The following is a 22,249-nucleotide window of genomic DNA, read 5'->3' as shown; positions in this document are numbered from 1 at the left end:
GCAGAGCCACGTGTGAAAGCACCCACGTGATTTACCAACTGACCTGCCTACACTGTGAAGCGTTCTATGTGGGAATGACCAGCAACAAACTGTCCATTCGCATGAATGGACACAGGCAGACAGTGTTTGTTGGTAATGAGGATCACCCTGTGGCTAAACATGCCTTGGTGCACGGCCAGCACATCTTGGCACAGTGTTACACCGTCCGGGTTATCTGGATACTTCCCACTAACACCAACCTGTCAGAACTCCGGAGATGGGAACTTGCCCTTCAGCATATCCTTTCTTCTCGCTATCCGCCAGGCCTCAATCTCCGCTAATTTCTAATTTCAATTTGCCGCCGCTCATACCTCACCTGTCTTTCAACTTCATCTTTGCCTCTGTACATCCGCCCCGACTGACATCTCTGCCCAAACTCTTTGCCTTTACAAATGTCTGCTTGTGTCTGTGTATGTGTGGATGGATATGTGTGTGTGTGCGAGTGTATACCTGTCCTTTTTTCCCCCTAAGGTAAGTCTTTCCGCTCCCGGGATTGGAATGACTCCTTACCCTCTCCCTTAAAACCCATATCCTTTTGTCTTTCCTTCTCCTTCCCTCTTTCCTGACGAGGCAACCATTGGTTGCGAAAGCTAGAATTTTGTGTGTATGTTTGTGTTTGTTTGTGTGTCTATCGACCTGCCAGCGCTTTTGTTTGGTAAGTTTCATCATCTTTCTTTTTAGATATATTTTTCCCACGTGGAATGTTTCCCTCTATTATATTCATATGGAAGGAAACATTCCACGTGGGAAGAATTATATATAAAAACAAAGATGAGGTGACTTACCGAACAAAAGCGCTGGCAGGTCGATAGACACACAAACAAACACAAACATACACACAAAATTCAAGCTTTCGCAACAAACTGTTGCCTCATCAGGAAAGAGGGAAGGAGAGGGGAAGACGAAAGGAAGTGGGTTTGAAGGGAGAGGGTAAGGAGTCATTCCAATCCCGGGAGCGGAAAGACTTACCTTAGGTGGAAAAAAGGACAGGTATACACTCGCACACACGCACATATCCATCAACACATACAGACACAAGCAGACATATTTAAAGACAAAGAGTTTGGGCAGAGATGTCAGTGCTCTTGGAAGAAAGCTGTGGTGGTGACGTGGCTTTGTTGTTGTTCCCATGTAGTGATTTGCGAAGATGGAAAAAAAATCAAGATTCGAGCAATGATTAAGTACTTCGTAAAGAAACGTATGAAAGCAAAGGACACACATGCCAATTTCCAGAATAAACTGGGGAACTCTGCCCTTTCATAGTAAACTGTTGCCAAGTGGACAAATGAATATAAATTTGGTCGGGAGAGCTTAGATGACAATCCATGCAGTGGTCAGCCAAGATGTGTCACTACTCCAGAAATCATTGCAAAAGTGCACAAAATGGACATGAAGGATCACCAACTGAAAGTGTATGACATTGCTCAAGCCTGCCAGATGTCATCTGAAAGGATATATCACATTTTAACTGAAGAATTAGAAATGAAAAAATTATCTGAGAGATGGGTGTTGTGACTCTTGATGCTTGATCAGAAACACATGTGAATGGACATATCAGAAGGATGTTTGGCCCATTTTAGGAGAAATGAACAAGTTTTCTTGTCCTGGTTTGTGACCACAGATGAAACTTCAGTGCACTACTACACCCCAGAGACAAAACAGTAGACAAAGCAGTGGAAACATGTTGATTCTCTGCCACCAAAGGAACAGTTCCTTCGGCAGGAAAGGTCATGACACCAGTGTTCTGGGTTGCAAAGGGGATTCTATTTGTAGATTATCTCCCCAATGGGAAAACAATTACTGGAGAATACTATACTAACCTAATGGACAAACTGCAACGAAAGATATGTGAAAAAAGGCCAAGTTAGCAAGTAAAAAAGTCACCTTCCATCAAGACACTGCACAAACACACACTTGTGCCATCGCCAAGGCAAAATTTCATGAACTAAGGTGTGAATTGTTGCTACACTCACCTTAGTCACCTCCATAGCTCTATAGGACTCCAATCTCTTCCCAAAATTGAAAACTTGATGGACAAAGATTCACTTCAAATGAAGAATTGATGGAGTTGGCAACTATTTTGCAGGCCTGGAAGAAACTCATTTGTGAGATGGAATCAAGGCACTGGAACATCACTGGACCAAGTGCATTAATCTACAAGGAGACTGCATTGAAGAGTATAAAGAGTTTCAGTGATGTAAGTATTTTTTTCCATTCCATTCTGAGAACTTTTTAAACCACCCTCATACCAAGTTGAGACAACCTTAAGAAAACACCAACAAAAGACCATATTTTGTTAATACTGACTAGACTCAAACAGACTAATGCATCAGAATGAATATCCAAGCCATTATGAAACACAAACGAATAACCATTGATAAAGCAGAAACAAATGATCCTTAAATGTATCAATTACAAGCTTTCTCAGTAATCCACAAATAATTGCAAAAAAACCTACATGCAGCAGAAAATTAATCATTAACTGATATTAACAAGAAATTAGCCAACAGGCCACAGAATTATTCACTCTCCATATCAAGGGTAATCTCATAACCATGGGAAATGGATTTAATGAAACCTTTGAAAAGTAGCAATTATCAAAGTGGAAAACTAATAATTAATATCAGTGCATTAAAAAGACTATTCAGAAAATCATTTTGTCAAGCACTCAGCAAATCAATCTTAGCCACATATTGTACATTGCAACAAACACCTTGAAATGCACTGACTTGAAGAGACCTTGACAGGCAAATAACATGAGCTCACTGAACTGATTTTGTCAAGTACATTGTCACCTTGAATAACTCATGAATTAGACTTTGCACAACAATCATACCGTAAAACAGTACCCTAAGGTTTAAAAGACCAAAGATACCTCCCCTTATTCTCTGCATGGGCCAATTTCCTCTCACAATCACAACATGTCCACACCAGTCATGTCTCACAAAAGTTACATAACTTCCGACACGTCTTACTTTTCCACTATGATGTGCGTCCACAACTCACAAGTCTGAAGTGCAGTTGAATGTCCCACTAGATAAATGACATCATGCACCTATGTACTCATTTCTGGAAGCTGTTCCACCAAACAACCAGGACTAATAGACAGCTTGGGCACATGATTCCAGAGACCAGCAGTAAGGACAGACACAACAATCCTCCACCCAAGTTTGCTGTCACCTCCTAACTGTCCATCTCCATCCCAGCTATCACACTATGCTCCACTTACCACCGCACCTGGCCAGGGCTGAAAATACCCTTCACTAAGTCTTAGCACTGGGGTTTATCTAAGTGAAGTGAACTGTAACCTCTTTACCAGTGTGAAAATCTTCTAACCGCACCGTTACTCTGGTAAGAAATCTTCTAATACACAATGTTCTTCTATACTAGGGCAACAATTATTTAGAGATTCCTTCTGTCTCTTTAATGACATCCTGGAAATTCCTAATGCAAACAACATTGACAACTCGGTAAGCATATGACTGGCACTGCTGGTTGTAATTCATGGCTTTCATCCTGTGGACTTCCCGGGTATTTCTCCTGGCCAGTCTCCACCGCACAGCAACCTTTTGAGGATTCTTCAATTGCCAACAAGTGGCACAGTGGAGTTGTCACCTGATGATAACCTGGAAGTAACTTGGCCAGCATTGATCTGTGAGCCTCACAACATGCAGCATTCAATGCCATGATCAACCAGGGCAGAGAATGGTCCAATTACTTTGATCCTTATAATGGTAGGCGGTCAGCACAGATTTGAGACTGTCTTGAGACACTCAGCGTAAGACCGGTTAAGATAGCATTGGGTTGTGGTCATGTGTTTCACTCCCATTCCTAGAAAAATTCTTTTCAATACATCAGCAGTTAAACAGCTCACATGATCTGTAATGATGGATTTTGGTGGTCCAAAGGTCCCAAAAATCATATTTAATTCTGGGTTTCTGAACAGATCGTCATTCCTTCAGTGGTCAAGAACTATACAGACCTGGTACAGGTGTCAATACAAACCAAAATATACTTGCTTCGATCCCTACATCTTTGCAAAATCAATACAAATGCATTGAAATGCCTTCACAGGTTTTGGAACCATGCACCTGACCTTATTATTCTGAGCAGGTCTCTTGCAAATCTCTGTGATCATTTTCGACTATAAGAAAAACTCCCAGATCTTCTCCCAACTTTTGTATACCCCCATTCCCCTTCACAATCTGCCAGGGATTAAAGGAAATATTTAAAGAACAGCCGGACCAGTTCCTCAGGTACTGCAGGCTGTGGGTGTCCCAGGTTATTTGCCTTACAACACAGCACCTGATCTTTCCTTAAGCAAGGGTAGATACGCTCAACATCCTCAGTCCTCTGGTTGATGACATCCCGATCCTGAGATTTGCTAATATCTCTGAACAGACTAGGGATCCAAGTCAGGATGGAACTAATTTGATCTGCCTGTTTCTGTCCACCCTCAGGAGGATGGTGGGTTGGACTATCATCCTCCTGTTCATGCATGCAGCTTAAGCCTTTGGCCAATGTGTTTTCAGAGCCCTTAATATTGTGGACCTCAAATCTAAATATTAGACTCATGGTAGCAACCTCACAATTCATCCTGTCTTACAGGGCCTCACAAGTATCAGATAAAGGCTTGATTCTCCGTTTTCAGATAATGCTTGAATTTCTCTATTCCAAACGAAACAACAAGGGCTTCCAGCTCATATTTGGAATACTTCTTCTCCAACTGATTTAACCTCCTTGAGGCATAAGCAGTAGCCCTCTGCTCCACTTATTTCTCTTGTAACATAACTCTGCCAAGTCCTTGTCCCCAGGTATCAGATTGTAAAATGAATTCTTCTTTAAAATCCGGTAGAGCTAACACTGGTGCAGCCTGTAACGCCTGTTTAAGCGCTAAGAAAATGGCCTCCTGAGAAGGATCCAAGTAAATTTATACTTCTTCCATTGCAGTTTATTCAGAGGAGCCATATTCTCAGCAAACCCCTCAATGAACTTACAGAAGATATTTGCTATCCCTAAAACCTGAGCAATTTGTTTAAGATTACATGGATGAGGCATTTGATTTACAATTACATTTTGTCAGGATTGATGTGGGTCCCCTCTTCAGACACAATATGTCTCATGAATTTCATTGAAGGAGAGGCAAAAATCACCTTCTCAGGATTTACCCTGAGTTCCAAACACTTCCTCCAAATGTACCAGGTGGTGCTGAATTGAGTTACTATACACCATTAAGTCATCCAAATAGTGGTACACCAACTTGAACTTCACATCAGAAAATACCATGTCCATCGATTGTGACAGGACAGCAGTCCCTGTCACCAGCCCAGACAGAATTCTATCAAATTTAAATAATAATACATGGAAATTTCTGGTTGAGAGCAACAAATTATTTAGGAATAATGAGACAACTCACCAGAAGACAGAAGTGCTGTGTAGTTGACAGAGCTTTGTTTTGGTACAGAGCTTACCTTTCTCAAACTGTAAGAGAAACATGCACTCACACACACACACACACACACACACACACACACACACACACAATTGGTGGGGGCCGGGGAGGGGGGTGGGTCGAAAGAGGGAGTTACCTTGGGCTTAAGCCAGTGAGATTACAGGAATGAAGGATGTGCTGTAAGGATATCTCACATCTGCACAACTCAGAAAAGCTGCTGGTGGTGGGGAGAATCCAGATCCATGGGTTGTGAAGCAGCCATTGAAATCTCACATGTTGTGCTCTACTGCATGTTGGGTTCAAAATGGTTCAAATGGCTCTGAGCACTATGGGACTTAACATCTGAGGTCATCAGTCCCCTAGAACTTAGAACTAATTAAACCTAACTAACCTAAGGACATCACACACGTCCAAGCCCAAGACAGGATTCGAATCTGCGACCATAGCAATCGCGTGGTTCTGGACTGAAGCGCCTAGAACCGTTCGGCCACCGCGTCCGGCTGTATATGGGCCACTGAGTGGTAAACCTGGTTTTTGGCAACAATTTGACAGTGGCCTTTCATTCTGGTTGATAGCTGGTTGGTTGTCATACCAATGTAAAATGCTGTACAGTTGTTCAGCAGAGCTGGTATATAAATGGCTGCTTTTACAATCAGCCCAACCTCTGATGGGCTAGGATAAGCCTGCAGAGGGACTGCAGTAGGAGGCACTGTGTGGGTGCATAGGGCAAGTCTTGCATCTGGGTCTCCCAGAAGGGTGTGACCCCTGTGGCAGGGGATTGGGGGTGAGAGTGGCATAGGGAGGGACTAGGATGTTATGGAAGTTGGATGGGTGGTGGAACACCATACTGGGAAGGGATGGAAGTATCGTGGGTAGGACATCCCTCATGTCAGGGCACGATGATAGATAATCAAAGACCTCATGAAGGATGTGGTTCAGTTGTTCCAGTCCCAAGTGCTATTGTGTGTCAAGGGGGGGTTGCTTCTTTGTGGATGGTTCTTGGGATGGATGTAACGATCAGGTGTGTATGAAGATATGGCATAGGAGATCTGTTTGTGTATTAGGTCTGGGTTGTACTGCCTGCCAGTGAAGGCCTTAGTGAGGCCTTCAGCATACTGGTCGAGGGTGTTCTCATCATTGCAGGTGCATCTGCAACAGCTGGCTGGGATGTATGGGAAGGAATTTTTGGTGTGGAAGAGGTGGCAGCTGTTAAATTACGCATACGTTATGATTGGTGGGTTTGATGTGGTCTGAGGTGTGGATGGAGCCAACTGAGATGGGGATATTGACATCTGGGAAGGTTGCTCGATGGGTGGGGAATAACCAGGTGAATTGGATAGGAGAGAAGTTGTAGAGATTGTGGAGGAATGAGAATATGGTGTAGTGGATAGGAGAGAAAGTGTTGAGTTGTGGAGGAATGAGGACAAGGAGTCCTGGCCTTGGGTCCATATTATAAGGTGTCATCTATAAACCTGAACCAAACCACGGGTTCAGGGTTTTGGGAAGCTAGGGATCTTTCCTCTAGGTGGCCCATGAAGAGATTGGCACAGGAGGGTGCCATGTGGGTGCCAATGGCTGTGCCACAAATCTGTTTGTATTCCTTCTTTCAAAGGTGAAGTAGTTATGGGTTAGGATGTAGATGGTTAGGTGTAGAAGGAATGAACTCGTGGGCCTGGAATCTGCAGGACGTTGGGAGAGGTAGTGTTCAATCACAGCAATGCCATGGGCATGAGGGATGTTTGTGTATAAGGTGATTGCACCTACAGTGATGAGTAGGGACCCAGGATGTAAGGGTGTGGGGATGGCGGATATTCACTGCAGGAAGTAGTTGGTATCTTGGACGATTGGTTGTTGATGTTGGTCAATAAGGGCCAAGATTCTTTTGGTGGGGGCATTGTAACCAGCCACAATGAGGCACCCAGGATTGTTAGGTTTGTGGATTTTGGGAAGCATATAGAAGGTGGGTGTGTGAGTTGTTGTTGGGGTGAGCAAGGTGATGGATTCGAGGGAAGAGGTTCTGGGATGGGCCTAACATTTTCAGCAGAGATTGGAGGTTATGTTGGACTTCTGTGATGGAGTCATTTTAGCAAAGCTTGTAGATGGAGGTGTTGGACAGCCGACGGAGATCCTTTGCCAGGTAGCTCCAGTTCATCGCAACAGTGGTCGAACCTTTGTTGCTGATCATATTGGGATCTCATTTTAGGTTGTGTAGAACAGTTCTTTCTTCTGCTGAAAGATTGTTGTAGTTAGGGAGTGACCTGTAGAAGGATAGTGAGTTCAGGCCGGAAGTTAGGAATTCTGGGATGCTGTAATATAACATGACGAAAATGTTTTTGTGTGGTGAAGTTTGTGATGTTTATAGTTGCTTAACACATGGAAAATAGAATGCCATATCATATTACAGATATACTCCACCAAATGATACATATCTTGTGTAATCTGGGGTGCTGTTTCTGAATGCTGCTGTAGGTTCATTTTGATGTAACTGCAGCACCACACGGGGATCATGCAATGGTTATTCGTGTAGTATGTAAAGAAACGTGAATGTTTCAGTTGGATCACTTTTTTTACTTTGTGGTAGATGGTGCTGTAATAGTCACAAACATATGGCTCACAATATTAGACAAACAGTTGGTAACATGTAGGTTTTTTAAATTAAAATATAGAACATAGGTATGTTTGAACATTTTATTTCGGTGTCCCAATGTGATACGTGTACCTTTGTGAACTTATCATTTCTGAGAACGCATGCTGTTACAGTGTGATTACATGTAAATACCACCTTAATGCAATAAATACTCAAAATTATGTTTGTCAACCTCAATGCATTTGGCAATACGTGTAATGACATTCCTCTCAACAGCAATTTTCTCTCTCAATTTAATCTCCATGTCAGAATTTGCCACAGAATCTTTGACATCTCCCTTATTGAACCACTTTTGTTGGTATATGCTTTCACATCAATGTCATGATATCAGTGATATATATGAGTATTGTCATTATGTTTCTTCAGCTGCTTGTTCAGGATGTTATTGAATATTTTTCTTGTTGAATCATTTAAGAGCCAACATATATATTTATCTTCAAACAACCATTTGTATTAAAATGTAGTATGCAATCATTAGATAGTGACTGAACATCATCTACAAAATCATTTTTGCCACCTTTAATTACATTATGAATATGAATAATTCTGTGTATTTGGAAGCTTTTCCCATATTTTACATGAGTTGTAACCATTGTCTGTTGTCTTTTAGACATTTCTTGTGAGCAAAACCACATCATAAAGTCCAGTTCATGCCTCTTGAACCCCCATTTAATAATCTTTTATTTCTATGACCTAGATAAAATACTTCAGTTCTTATTTCCTGGAATGTAAAGTCATAACTTTCAGGTCAGTCTGTGTATCACAAACATGGCCCTTGAACATTTTGTCTGGAACTTGAAGGTCCGTATCCTATTGATGCACATATTTACATATTCATACCTAATGGATTTTGAGACTTGAACTAAATGATTATGAACTTTATTACAGGTCAGTGCCCGGTGGCTTGAATTTTTTAGGTTGGTCCGATCATCGCAAACATAGGCGTTTGACATTTCAGTTTGGTTTGAGGTGCCTCATGCCAAATTCTAGCTTCATGTAATTTTGCTTACTATACCCATGTGATCTGTTTTTCAGTTGTGATGTCACGATTTTGGACTTCCTGTTATAGCGTCCCCAGTGCCAAATTTTTTATCATGTAGCCGTAAAATAATAATTTCTCTGGGTAGGTTTAGATTGCAAAGAAATAATTTATGACAGAATGATCTAAAGAGACGACAAGATACGCTCTTTTGTTAATTTTTTAGTCGACTTCACTTCTTCTTTTGTCTTGAATGTGTCTAGAGGGACATCTTGCGTGTGCTGACAAATGTAAGCATATTTGTATGAGTTTAACATATAATATAACGATTTAATATGATTGTGCACTTTTAATTTGTAAGAGGTGATCCCGATTTCATGTCCGCCTTCCTTGAATTAACCTGCATTCAAGTAATTTACAGCACAACAATCGCAGCGGCCGATGCAGCCAACGACGCCATTACGTGGCGATATTAACTTACGAAAAATTAGCGGAAGCGGAAAACTCGCCAGCTATTAACATAATATTAATTTTTCTCCACAGCCGCACGAAGTTGCAGAAATACTTAGCTTTAAGATTCTTATTTTCAGTACCATAGCTGAGAGCCAGAGCCAGGACTCCGACTACAATACAATGGTCAACGGAGGTAAGAAAAATACTCTCGCGCGTGTGTGGGCCGCAATTTTAATTAATAACTAAAGATTTCTTGCTTTAAAGTGAACTGACTAGCCGAGTTTATTACATTGTTCAACTTAAATATAATTTTTATTAAGGCCCACCACGTAAGTCGGCAACAATAAAAAAATAATAATAACAATAATAATATATACATTAAATTACGACGGCCGATGGACGCGAGATTGGCGCCGCAACTTTGGGGCCCGATTAATATGATTCTATTGTAATGAATGTAATTATGTATGTGTCTAATTGTTGTAAAATATTAATGCTTATATGAATTCTTTTACATGTACAACAACAAAACCACACCCTGAGGAGATCTGGAGAGGAAAAAGTGTAGAAAAGAAAAAGGATTGCGAGAAAGAAAAATAAGTAAGGTAAGGCCTATTGTGCAAGCATCCTGTGTAGCTCTGTGCGGAATATCGAACCCATGTGCACATGAGATACCTTCGGTGTTTTGTGTATTATTATGTGTTTATTTTTGGAGGGGATAATTATTCGTTTTGTGTATTTATGTGTTTATTTTTGGAGGGGATAATTAATCATGTGTGTATCAGTGTTAAAGATTTGTCAGTGGCTTAAAGTGAATTTAGTATGGGTAAGATAGGACAACCTAAAGCATCCGTACCAGAAGAACAAAATTCTGTTAATATGGAAAGTGAGGATCATTTGCAATACGTAAACGAATCCCAAGCCACCGCCTCGGATAACATAATTTCCAGAGTGGGGGGCGAGGATCTTTGGTCGGTGAATGACGCTCCACAGCAGAATGGGAATAGAGTAACAACTCCACTGCCTGGGCAGGGGGGCCAATCGAGTGCTAGATTAAGCGGGGCACCAGTATGCTCACCGATTGCAGACCCTTTTGCTGAATTTCTGCGCAGGTTAGAAGAAAGAGATAGGGAAAGAGATCAGAAACTGGCTCAGATGCTGCATGAGCAGGAGAAAAAATTAACGCTAAAGCTCAGTGAGCAAGAGCAGCGCAGTGAAGCAAAACTAGACAGTATCCAAAGTGAACTAGCCGAGATGCGGGACGCGTGCAAAGAAATACCCGATCTTGTGCAAAGCTTAGCCGGCGAAATGCAAAAATTACAGATATCGCAGGCTAGGCTTGAAGATAATGTCCAGACTTTAACCAACCGCGTAGATAATGTGGAGACAGATGCACGGAAAAGTATTGATGCATATTTGGAAGTGCAAGCTCAAAAAGTAGAAAAAGAATTAAATGAATGGCTAGAAGTAAAGGATCGCGAGATATCTGCAAAGATTGAAAGTGACGTAAAAACAGCTGTAGAACAAGCGACTGCAGCCGTGAGTGTAAATATTGACGCTAGCGCTGCTGCACTACATGCCGAATTAACAGAGATCAAATCCCGTGTGACAGCGGAGTTGCCAAATTGACAACAGGAGGTCGCGCGGAGACTGTCTGCGTTGGAAAGCAATGTAAACAGTGGCGGACAGATCATGAATCCGACTCCGCGTACTGATTACTGTAATAACGCTGACGGTAGGCAGGGTGCGAGTGCGCAACCGCAACCTAATGCGAATTATGAGCACGAACAACACGCGATACCGTGCAGCGCACATCACGAAGTGATGAATGTCCCAGAATGTAGCAATCAGATGTGCAAAAAAGAGGACAATGTAATAAAACACAGGACATTCCAACCCTTCAATAGCGAAAAACGAAATGTCCACCCTGTTGTATTTATTAAGAGCTTCAGGAATGTGTTTCCCAGGACATGGACGGAAAGACAAAGAATACAGTTCGTGGTCTCCTTTATTCAAGGCGACGCGGCACTGTGGGCCACCGACGTGTCCGAAAAATGTCTAACGATGCAACAGTTTGAAGGTGCATTCTTGCAAAAATTCTGGTCCGATAGCGTCCAAGAAAGACTACGAAAGGAGTTGTACAGTCCAGAAATGTACAATCCTAAGATGGGAACGTTACGCAAATATTTCGAAAAGTATATAAACAAAACCAGGTACTGGGACGAGCCAATGTCCGATCGTGACATAATCAGATTAATAAAAATGAAGTTGCCCAGTGAAATTAAAAGATATTTCATCAATGTGCCGGAATACGATATAGAACAATTCATAGAAATAGTGGATTCTGTTGACCTATTGATCGAAGATATGAAAACCGAAAACAAGTGGAACCATGCAGGCTATAATCAACACAAAGCCGATTACAATAGCAGCCACAGTAACGGTAGTAACTTAGTACCAAATGGTAACGGGAATAGGCAAGAGCACCGGCAACAGAACCAAGGCACAAACAATGGCAATGGTTATAACGGCAACGGTTATAATCGTGAAAATCAAAAGAGACATCATGATGGACGCATGAGTAATGGATATAATGGTAACGGCAATCCGCAATGGCGCAACAACCGAAACCAGTGGCGTGGTCGTAACGAACCGACACCACAGTGGCAACAAAACACAGCGCCACAATGGAACGCCAACCCAGGTCCGTCACAGAACATGTCAGGGAGTTACAACCGACCACCACAAAACCAGAGCCATACACAATATCAAAATACACCATCGGGGAGGCAGGACGGCCAACCCAACAGTAGCAACAACAACAACCAGAACCACAATGTGAGGTTAGTGGAAGTGACAGACAACTGTCAACCCACTAATGCTCATCCGTTAAACTAAAGACAGCCACAATACGCTCTCCGTTGTTGGCTGCAGGATGGTGTAGTGAGGGCACATTCACGGATGACAGCCATAAACTTTGTATGCTGAGATACAATGAAGGAACAAAAATAGAAAAGGAACTTGTAGACATACCGCAGAAATGTAACCGAACCGACAAAAGTGTTGTGCAGGCTATATTGCAAGCAGATATGTATGGAGCACCAATACAGATAATAGTCGATACCGGTGCGTCAACCAATGTCATGAGTGCAAATTTTTACAAGTACTTGAGTCAAAATAATAGAATACCAGTACTGCCAGTGAAGAATTGTCGTGTAACAGGTGCAATAGGTGCACAATCTCATATCATAAAGCACCAGGTGCAAGTCGAGTTTACGGTAGGAAATGAAGCAATGAAAAGCTCGTTCCTAGTAGTTAAGGGATTAGGTGTTGCTTGCATCCTGGGGATGGAATTTTTACGCCAGAGGGACGCAAAAATCGACCTCTTGTGCGGGGAAGTAAGCCTTATGAATGAGGGTACATGTGTAGTTTTGCCATTGTTGAGGACACGGGAAGTGCACGGTAAATATTGCCGGAGCTTCCAAACGAGATTCGAAGGAATACAGGTAATGAATTTATATTCTGACTTAAGTACAAGACAAGTATATTTTAAAGATTTTATTACTGAAGACAAAGAGGAAAAAAGGTAACTGATAGCCATGAAAGTTAGGGAGTCAGAACATTTGACTGAAGCACAACAAAACGAATTGACTCACCTACTTACAGATTATGAGAATGTGTTTTCGGAAAAACCCGGTGTTATCGAGGGCTACACCTATAACATCGAAGTGGTACCTCACGATACTTTCTGTCACGCAAACTACACCATCCCGTGGTCGAAGAAGGAGGCAATTACGAAGTAAACAAGAAAAATACTTACAAAGACTTAAAGAAGTTTGCTCAGTAGAGCAACGTTTACATATGTGAATAATAGGTTAAGTTTATAGTGTATTTTTTCTGTGTGTAAATGTTCCGATTTTAGTGTAATATTTAAAGACAATGAGGCACACAAGATTAGTGCGATTCAATTTTGTAGATGTTAAGGAGTAATAGTATTTGTAAACAATTGCATTTTGAAGAAAAAAAATGAAAGTAGGTTTAAGAATATGTTAAAAATTTCATGCTGAAAAATGCTTTAAAAAATATTAAAAAAAAATTCACCAGCATGTAATGATGAAAGAATTTTTCATTAGTGTGTCAAGAATATTTTTGAACTGTAGTAGGAATGAAACTTATGAAAATTTAATATTATAATGTATATGTTGTTCCATGTATTTATGTCTATACCGATCTTGAAATATGCTCAAGCATAATTTACTTAACAGTGTGAGTGCAGGGTGTACATCACCCAAGGTACCTCATGTGTTGTGGAGAAGGTACAAAGCAAATCAGTAAACGCGACTACCGCTTAGCAGTGTTAAAATATATTGCCATCTCAAGATTTTAAACATGGCTGCAGCAGCAACTGTTGAAATTCTTCACAATAAAGGATGGCAGCCAAAAACAGTTGCAGGATAGAATTTTTTTATTAAAATTCTTGACCAAGGTTTCGGTACATATAAATATACCTTCATCAGAAGTACATTTCCTGAATAGAAAGACACATTCATTAGAAAAGCCATATCAACGAAAGTGAGAAACAGAAGCTTAAATAACGGTGAAATTGCTAAAGTAATACAGGCACACAATCTTTAGTACTTACTAAAATTACATCATGCACTGGAGAATAATGAAACAATTATGCCAAAAGGCGTCGTCAGTAATTAAAATATCATCTCCATTTGTACAACATGTGTAATGGGTACAGGATCAAAGCGAACAGTTTAACAATGTTACTTCGCCTATGAACTGTTGAGACACGAGTGTGAAGGCACTAAGGTAGATTGTTTCGCCGAGAGAGGGCACTTGCATATGCCAGACTCGCGCATATTACAATCCATAAATACATACATAAGCGCATCAAAATTATTAAAGGTTGTGTTAATTCAAACTTTGTCTTAATAAATAAAGCGTATCACGCCAATTAAAGACATTTATGTAAACTAGAAATATAGAACCAAATTTACCTGTGTCCTAGTGTCAAACGGATAAAGCTTGCGCTTGGAACATCTAACGAGAGAGGGCACTACTGTAATGCGCGAGAGTCTCGCGTGACATAGGCAGTGAAATACATATTAGCGAAACAACCAAAATGTTATAATAAAACGAAACCATCTGTCTGTATGAATAAAACATAGTAGTCATTTAACCACACATACACATTGAAATTCATAATTAACATACAACACAATATGTAGATCCCAACAAGATAGGAAAAGCGCATTTCACCGGCATCAACAAGCAAGAAAATAACTCCTAGTCAGCCAGACTATATTACATTAAGGCAATGAGGGGTTTGAAACTGTCTAAAAAATTTTTGTTTCGAAGCTGCACCTGTTCATTAAGAACAAAACCATCTTTTAGAGACAGATGCTTGAAAATCTCTAATTCTTCGAGCAAGTCTAGTTTGTCACCTTTATCAGCTTCATGAAGCAGCTCTACGTCGTCCAGTTCTCTTGGCGTGTGCTGTAAGAGCCATAGATGTTCAGCAAAGGTGGAATTATATACGTTTTCTCCATTTTTACCTAACTTGTGTTCTTTATACCTAACTTTAATGGGTCTACCTGTCTGCCCTATGTAATAGTTTGGGCAGTCGTTACAAGTAATTTTGTATACACCGGACTTAGTGCTGAGTTCTTCTCGTGCTCCAATATTATGAATTACTCTACGTTTGAGGCTATTATTTACGGAAAAAGCAACTCTGTAACCGTATTGTTTCTGTAAAAGTCTTTTAATCTTATATGAAACGTTCCCTAAAAATGGAATAGAAATAAAGTTATTACTCTCATAGTTTTTTGCCCTGTTATCTCCTAAAGTAGAAAATTTTACAGCTGTTTTTTTCTTAGCAATTTGGTCAATTAATTTAGGGTCGTATCCATTGTTAGTGGCTATTGATTTTAATAAAATTATTTCATTTTCAAAACAATTCTGTGCTAAAGGTGTGCTCACAGCGCGATGAACTGCAGAATGAAAAAAGGCGATCTTGTGAGTTTGAGGATGACAGGAATCTGCTGGAATAATATTATCAGAAAAAGTTTCTTTACGGAAAATGTCGAAGCTAATGGTGTTACCCGATAACTTAAGTTTCAAATCAAGAAAATTGAGTTCTCTCTCGTTATTTTGTATCTCTTTTGTAAATTTCATTTTCTCGTGAAAACTATTGAAAACATGAAACAGTTGTTGTAGATCTTGGTCACAACCTTGAAATAGTATGAGTATATCATCAACATAACGAGCATAAAAAGAAATTTTATTGCCTAACGTAGGGTTGTTTTTGAAGAAATTATCTTCTAGTGCATTCATAAAGATGTCAGCAAAGATGCCAGCTAACGGGCAACCCATGGCTAAGCCGAATGGTTGCTCATACATTTTACCATTAAACTGAAAGTAATTGTAATCTAGTACAACCTGCAGTAGTGACATAAGTTCCGACAACTGTAGCTCACTTAAAGTTTTATGTTGTCGAATGTTACCTTCAATAATCTTAAGAGTGATATCCACTGGAACATTAGTGTATAAACTTACGACGTCAAAAGAAACCAAACGAGAGGAAGAAGTGATCTCTATTGATTTTAGCTTGTTTATTACCTCAGCAGTATTTTTCACAGAGTAATTGTTTTCAAAAACAAAGGCTTCTTTAATTTTAGTGTGTAAAAATCTCGCTAATTTGTGATGTGGGCTCTTTATTCCATTAACAATGGGACGAACTGGGTGTTGACTTTTGTGTACCTTAAACTGACTTCTAAGCTTCGACATTTTCCGTAAAGAAACTTTTTGTGATAATATTATTCCAGCAGATTCCTGTCATCCTCAAACTCACAAGATCGCCTTTTTTCATTCTGCAGTTCATCGCGCTGTGAGCACACCTTTAGCACAGAATTGTTTTGAAAATGAAATAATTTTATTAAAATCAATAGCCACTAACAATGGATACGACCCTAAATTAATTGACCAAATTGCTAAGAAAAAAACAGCTGTAAAATTTTCTACTTTAGGAGATAACAGGGCAAAAAACTATGAGAGTAATAACTTTATTTCTATTCCATTTTTAGGGAACGTTTCATATAAGATTAAAAGACTTTTACAGAAACAATACGGTTATAGAGTTGCTTTTTCCGTAAATAATAGCCTCAAACGTAGAGTAATTCATAATATTGGAGCACGAGAAGAACTCAGCACTAAGTCCGGTGTATACAAAATTACTTGTAACGACTGCCCAAACTATTACATAGGGCAGACAGGTAGACCCATTAAAGTTAGGTATAAAGAACACAAGTTAGGTAAAAATGGAGAAAACGTATATAATTCCACCTTTGCTGAACTTCTATGGCTCTTACAGCACACGCCAAGAGAACTGGACGACGTAGAGCTGCTTCATGAAGCTGATAAAGGTGACAAACTAGACTTGCTCGAAGAATTAGAGATTTTCAAGCATCTGTCTCTAAAAGATGGTTTTGTTCTTAATGAACAGGTGCAGCTTCGAAACAAAAATTTTTTAGACAGTTTCAAACCTCTCATTGCCTTAATGTAATATAGTCTGGCTGACTAGGAGTTATTTTCTTGCTTGTTGATGCCGGTGAAATGCGCTTTTCCTATCTTGTTGGGATCTACATATTGTGTTGTATGTTAATTATGAATTTCAATGTGTATGTGTGGTTAAATGACTACTATGTTTTATTCATACAGACAGATGGTTTCGTTTTATTATAACATTTTGGTTGTTTCGCTAATATGTATTTCACTGCCTATGTTACGCGAGACTCTCGCGCATTACAGTAGTGCCCTCTCTCGTTAGATGTTCCAAGCGCAAGCTTTATCCGTTTGACACTAGGACACAGGTAAATTTGGTTCTATATTTCTAGTTTACATAAATGTCTTTAATTGGCGTGATACGCTTTATTTATTAAGACAAAGTTTGAATTAACACAACCTTTAATAATTTTGATGCGCTTATGTATGTATTTATGGATTGTAATATGCGCGAGTCTGGCATATGCAAGTGCCCTCTCTCGGCGAAACAATCTACCTTAGTGCCTTCACACTCGTGTCTCAACAGTTCATAGGCGAAGTAACATTGTTAAACTGTTCGCTTTGATCCTGTACCCATTACACATGTTGTACAAATGGAGATGATATTTTAATTACTGACGACGCCTTTTGGCATAATTGTTTCATTATTCTCCAGTGCATGATGTAATTTTAGTAAGTACTAAAGATTGTGTGCCTGTATTACTTTAGCAATTTCACCGTTATTTAAGCTTCTGTTTCTCACTTTCGTTGATATGGCTTTTCTAATGAATGTGTCTTTCTATTCAGGAAGTGTACTTCTGATGAAGGTATATTTATATGTACCGAAACCTTGGTCAAGAATTTTAATAAAAAAATTCTATCCTGCAACTGTTTTTGGCTGCCATCCTTTATTGTGAAATATTGCCATCTGCTAAGGCAGAGATTTGCACGAATTTGTAGTGCAAACAAAAGTCACAAATCTAACATTAATCTAGGAACTTGCACGCTAGGCCTAGATTATAAAATGTGTACAATAATGCGAGAGACAAGGTTTTGTAAAGTCGAGCCTGGCTCTGGAGGGCAAGTACGCAATGAGTGGGCAGACATGACATGGGGACTGACCTCAGATGAGACGGAAATACAATTGTATAGTCAAAAAATCTGAAGGCAAGTACGACTCTAAGTGGAAAAGGAAAAGAGACAAGTAGTGCGAGAGACTGGTAAAATCCAGCACAAGCCAAAATCCAGTTCAGACTGAATGAAATACATTAGTGTTTGTGAACTAATCGAAACAGTTACTTTAAACAGTGTGAAATACTGTGAAGGTGAAACTGTGATATGGACAGTGAAGTGCTAGTATTGAACGTTCAACAGCGGTGAGGACGCCAAACGCCAATATTACGCACGAAAAACTGTGAATTTGCTTATAAATGTGAACTGTTAACGTGAAGTGAACCCACAGTCAATACTTTTGGGACAGACTGTAGTTTCAGTGAGCACAATTATGCGAGATTGGAATGCGATGCGTGGACTGTTGCAAAACAGCGACCGCAGAAACGGCGAATGTTTGTGCTAAGCTCGTATTGGGACACTCACCAGTGCCTGCGAGTGCGGCGAAAACATAAATAATTTTATCAAGACAAAAACTGACGTGTAATGGAAACAGTATTGCATCAAAACTGCATTCACGGGAGAAGGTCCACGTCATGTTTTCTGCAAGACAGTGCTAGCTTGACACTCGGAAACTGGCGAAAACTTAACAACAACTGCCGCACTAATAAATGCTCCTTTCCCACTAGCGTAACCATCTGCAGCGGGAAACAAATATTACGTTGGTTGTGTGTGTGTTTCATGTACTACGTCGGAGATGCGTAGCAGAGCTGACTCCTGCCAACAAGAGCGGGGGGGCGGATATCATCCCACTCCGCCACGCCCGGCCGAGACAGAAGCGCATCGCCAACGGTGCAGCCGATCAGCTGATTCTGACGTTCCGCGACGGCGAGACACACGCTGGCGTCGAGCGGGCGTTGACCTCTCCGCAGCCGCCGCGAACGCCGAGCACCGAACACACCAACCGACGCCGTCGCGAGCCAAACGTCGCGGCGTAGATCATCAACGACACCGCAATCAATTGTTTTAATGACCTCATTTTTTGCATAGTGCAACAAAAATAATTGTGTGCACATCCTGTACTCCAATGACATTCCAGAAACAATTAAGTGAAAGTGACCAAAGCAGTTAGTCTGTCGCTCCGCCGAGGTTTTCCCCAGGTTTCCCTACGGCCGCGCCAAATGGGGAGCGAACAGTTGACACCCCTGGGACTTCAAATATTCCGGACTAACTCGTGGTTGTATACCTTGAACTTCATCTGTATTACACTTTGTGTGCAACGCACCTCAGTAATTACAACATACGATGTGACATATATAAACTGTGAAAGAAAAATCTGCGTGTGGACACTGTGGACATGAAAGTGGAAATATTTGTGTCAAAAAACACGAACATTTTTTATGACACAAACATTTCGGGGGGCTATATAGCGTCCCCAGTGCCAAATTTTTTATCATGTAGCCGTAAAATAATAATTTCTCTGGGTAGGTTTAGATTGCAAAGAAATAATTTATGACAGAATGATCTAAAGAGACGACAAGATACGCTCTTTTGTTAATTTTTTAGTCGACTTCACTTCTTCTTTTGTCTTGAATGTGTCTAGAGGGACATCTTGCGTGTGCTGACAAATGTAAGCATATTTGTATGAGTTAAACATATAATATAACGATTTAATATTATTGTGCACTTTTAATTTGTAAGAGGTGATCCCGATTTCATGTCCGCCTTCCTTGAATTAACCTGCATTCAAGTAATTTACAGCTCAACAATCGCAGCGGCCGATGCAGCCAACGACGCCATTACGTGGCGATATTAACTTACGAAAAATTAGCGGAAGCGGAAAACTCGCCAGCTATTAACATAATATTAATTTTTCTCCACAGCCGCACGAAGTTGCAGAAATACTTAGCTTTAAGATTCTTATTTTCAGTACCATAGCTGAGAGCCAGAGCCAGGACTCCGACTACAATACAATGGTCAACGGAGGTAAGAAAAATACTCTCGCGCGTGTGTGGGCCGCAATTTTAATTAATAACTAAAGATTTCTTGCTTTAAAGTGAACTGACTAGCCGAGTTTATTACATTGTTCAACTTAAATATAATTTTTATTAAGGCCCACCACGTAAGTCGGCAACAATCAAAAAATAATAATAACAATAATAATATATACATTAAATTACGACGGCCGACGGATGTGAGACTGTATAGTTTTAGTCATACATATTATAAGTGCATTGTTGGTTAACTCTTGTATTTGATTGTATGTTAGGTTGTAAATGATTTTCTTCAAATATAACTTGTTTTGTGGCCTTACAGTCACTTGCTTCAATCACATTTCCTATGAGTGGATGAGCTCTGTGCAATCCTGTGCACTACCTAGGTCTCACTTAACAGACTGGAGGGCATTCTCCGTTGCATTTTCTGGTATATACTTTAAATTAGTGTTCTTCTATGATTTGATGTAGGATAACTCCTGAATCTGATTTGTCATTCATGGCAACAAATAAACATTTTGTCTGGCATAGTGGGTTAGATTTTATGTCATCAACTTGAATTTTGCTGTGTCCACTGTATTTTATACACAGAATAACTTTTTACATTGTACAGTTCACCATGCTTCTGAAGGGGAAGTTACACTATGATTAGAGTAATTAACAATTATGGGATATATGTATATATGAGTAAATTAATGATGATCTTGTGCTGATAAAAATTTGAAATGAGCCAAGGAAGGAGTTGGAACAAAGTGATTTGTAGTGGAGTGTGGTACAATGAAGCACTTTATACTGATATACAGTTTACTGCATTTGGTAAGCTCACAGAGGTGAGAGACACAGTAGTTGCAATGACAAAGAGATTATTCTGAGAAGTAATTAATTTTCTTTACTGATGTACATTCACATTTATTTGAGGACACTGATATAGCTGTGATCATTCTGACCATTAAATTTGGAAGATGATACATTTCTTTTATCTATTTGAAATTTTGACACTGAAATCAGTTTGATACAACATCTATCTAATGTCTGGCATCTCAGCTGAGGCATATTCTTGTCACTCATACTAACATTTTTTTAGAGATAAGACACAATTTTATTCGATAATAGTATATGAAAAATTGAACATAGTGATTAAGGAATCTCATAGAACATTCAATGCAGTGTGTCAAAAGGACACTAAGATGATAAAACTGAAATTTTGTATAGTTGGATCTTCGATTATACTTCATCTTGTATATGAAAAAGTTGATTGACTAAACTTTATATATAACATGAATTTTCACACACTAATTGTGAAATTGTTTGTCTGTTTCACTAGTCTTGATTATATTCCCTTAATTTTAGCCCAAGATTTAGAAAAGCTTTGTCTCTCTGTGATAGTCAAACCTGTTCGGGGAGCATTGTAATACAACAACCCTTTTTGGCATCCTGTACCCTCTTCCAGTCTCATCCCTACTCTCCCGAAGAGGGCATATATGTAATATCAGTAATTTACACAATTTAAACTGATGCTTTGATTTTGTCTTTTCTGGTTATCTGGACTTGAATACATCAAATTTTTTTTTTTTTTTTTTTTTTTTTTTGCAGCAAATTAGTCATTTGCACTAATGTAAGTTATTGTTTTGACACTGTTTACATTGGGCCTCACCAGAAAGCAAAATGAAGGAAACATGTTTGATTAAAAGCTGATATATCATGACAATTTGTACATTATACAAATTTCAGGCACAAGGTAGGAATAATTTTATTATTGTAATTATGGGATAATTAACAATTAAAGTTCTGATATTTTTAATCGTCAAAAGACAGCTAATTTTCTGTTTTCAAGCTAAAAAATTGTTTGTATCCCCAATAGAAATATGGCATGATATTTTTCAGTCAGAACCAAATAAGTTCACATTGTAATTGGTGTTAGATAAGAGAACTGAAATTATGCCTCTATATAAATGTAATATTTTACTCATACAAAATTTAATTAATTGAATCTAGGTCTTTCATTCAGTAAAACTAATCACTCTGTT

This window comes from Schistocerca piceifrons, chromosome 4 (assembly GCF_021461385.2).
Source record: "Schistocerca piceifrons isolate TAMUIC-IGC-003096 chromosome 4, iqSchPice1.1, whole genome shotgun sequence".
NCBI lineage: Eukaryota > Metazoa > Arthropoda > Insecta > Orthoptera > Acrididae > Schistocerca > Schistocerca piceifrons.
This window is presented reverse-complemented; position numbering follows the sequence as displayed.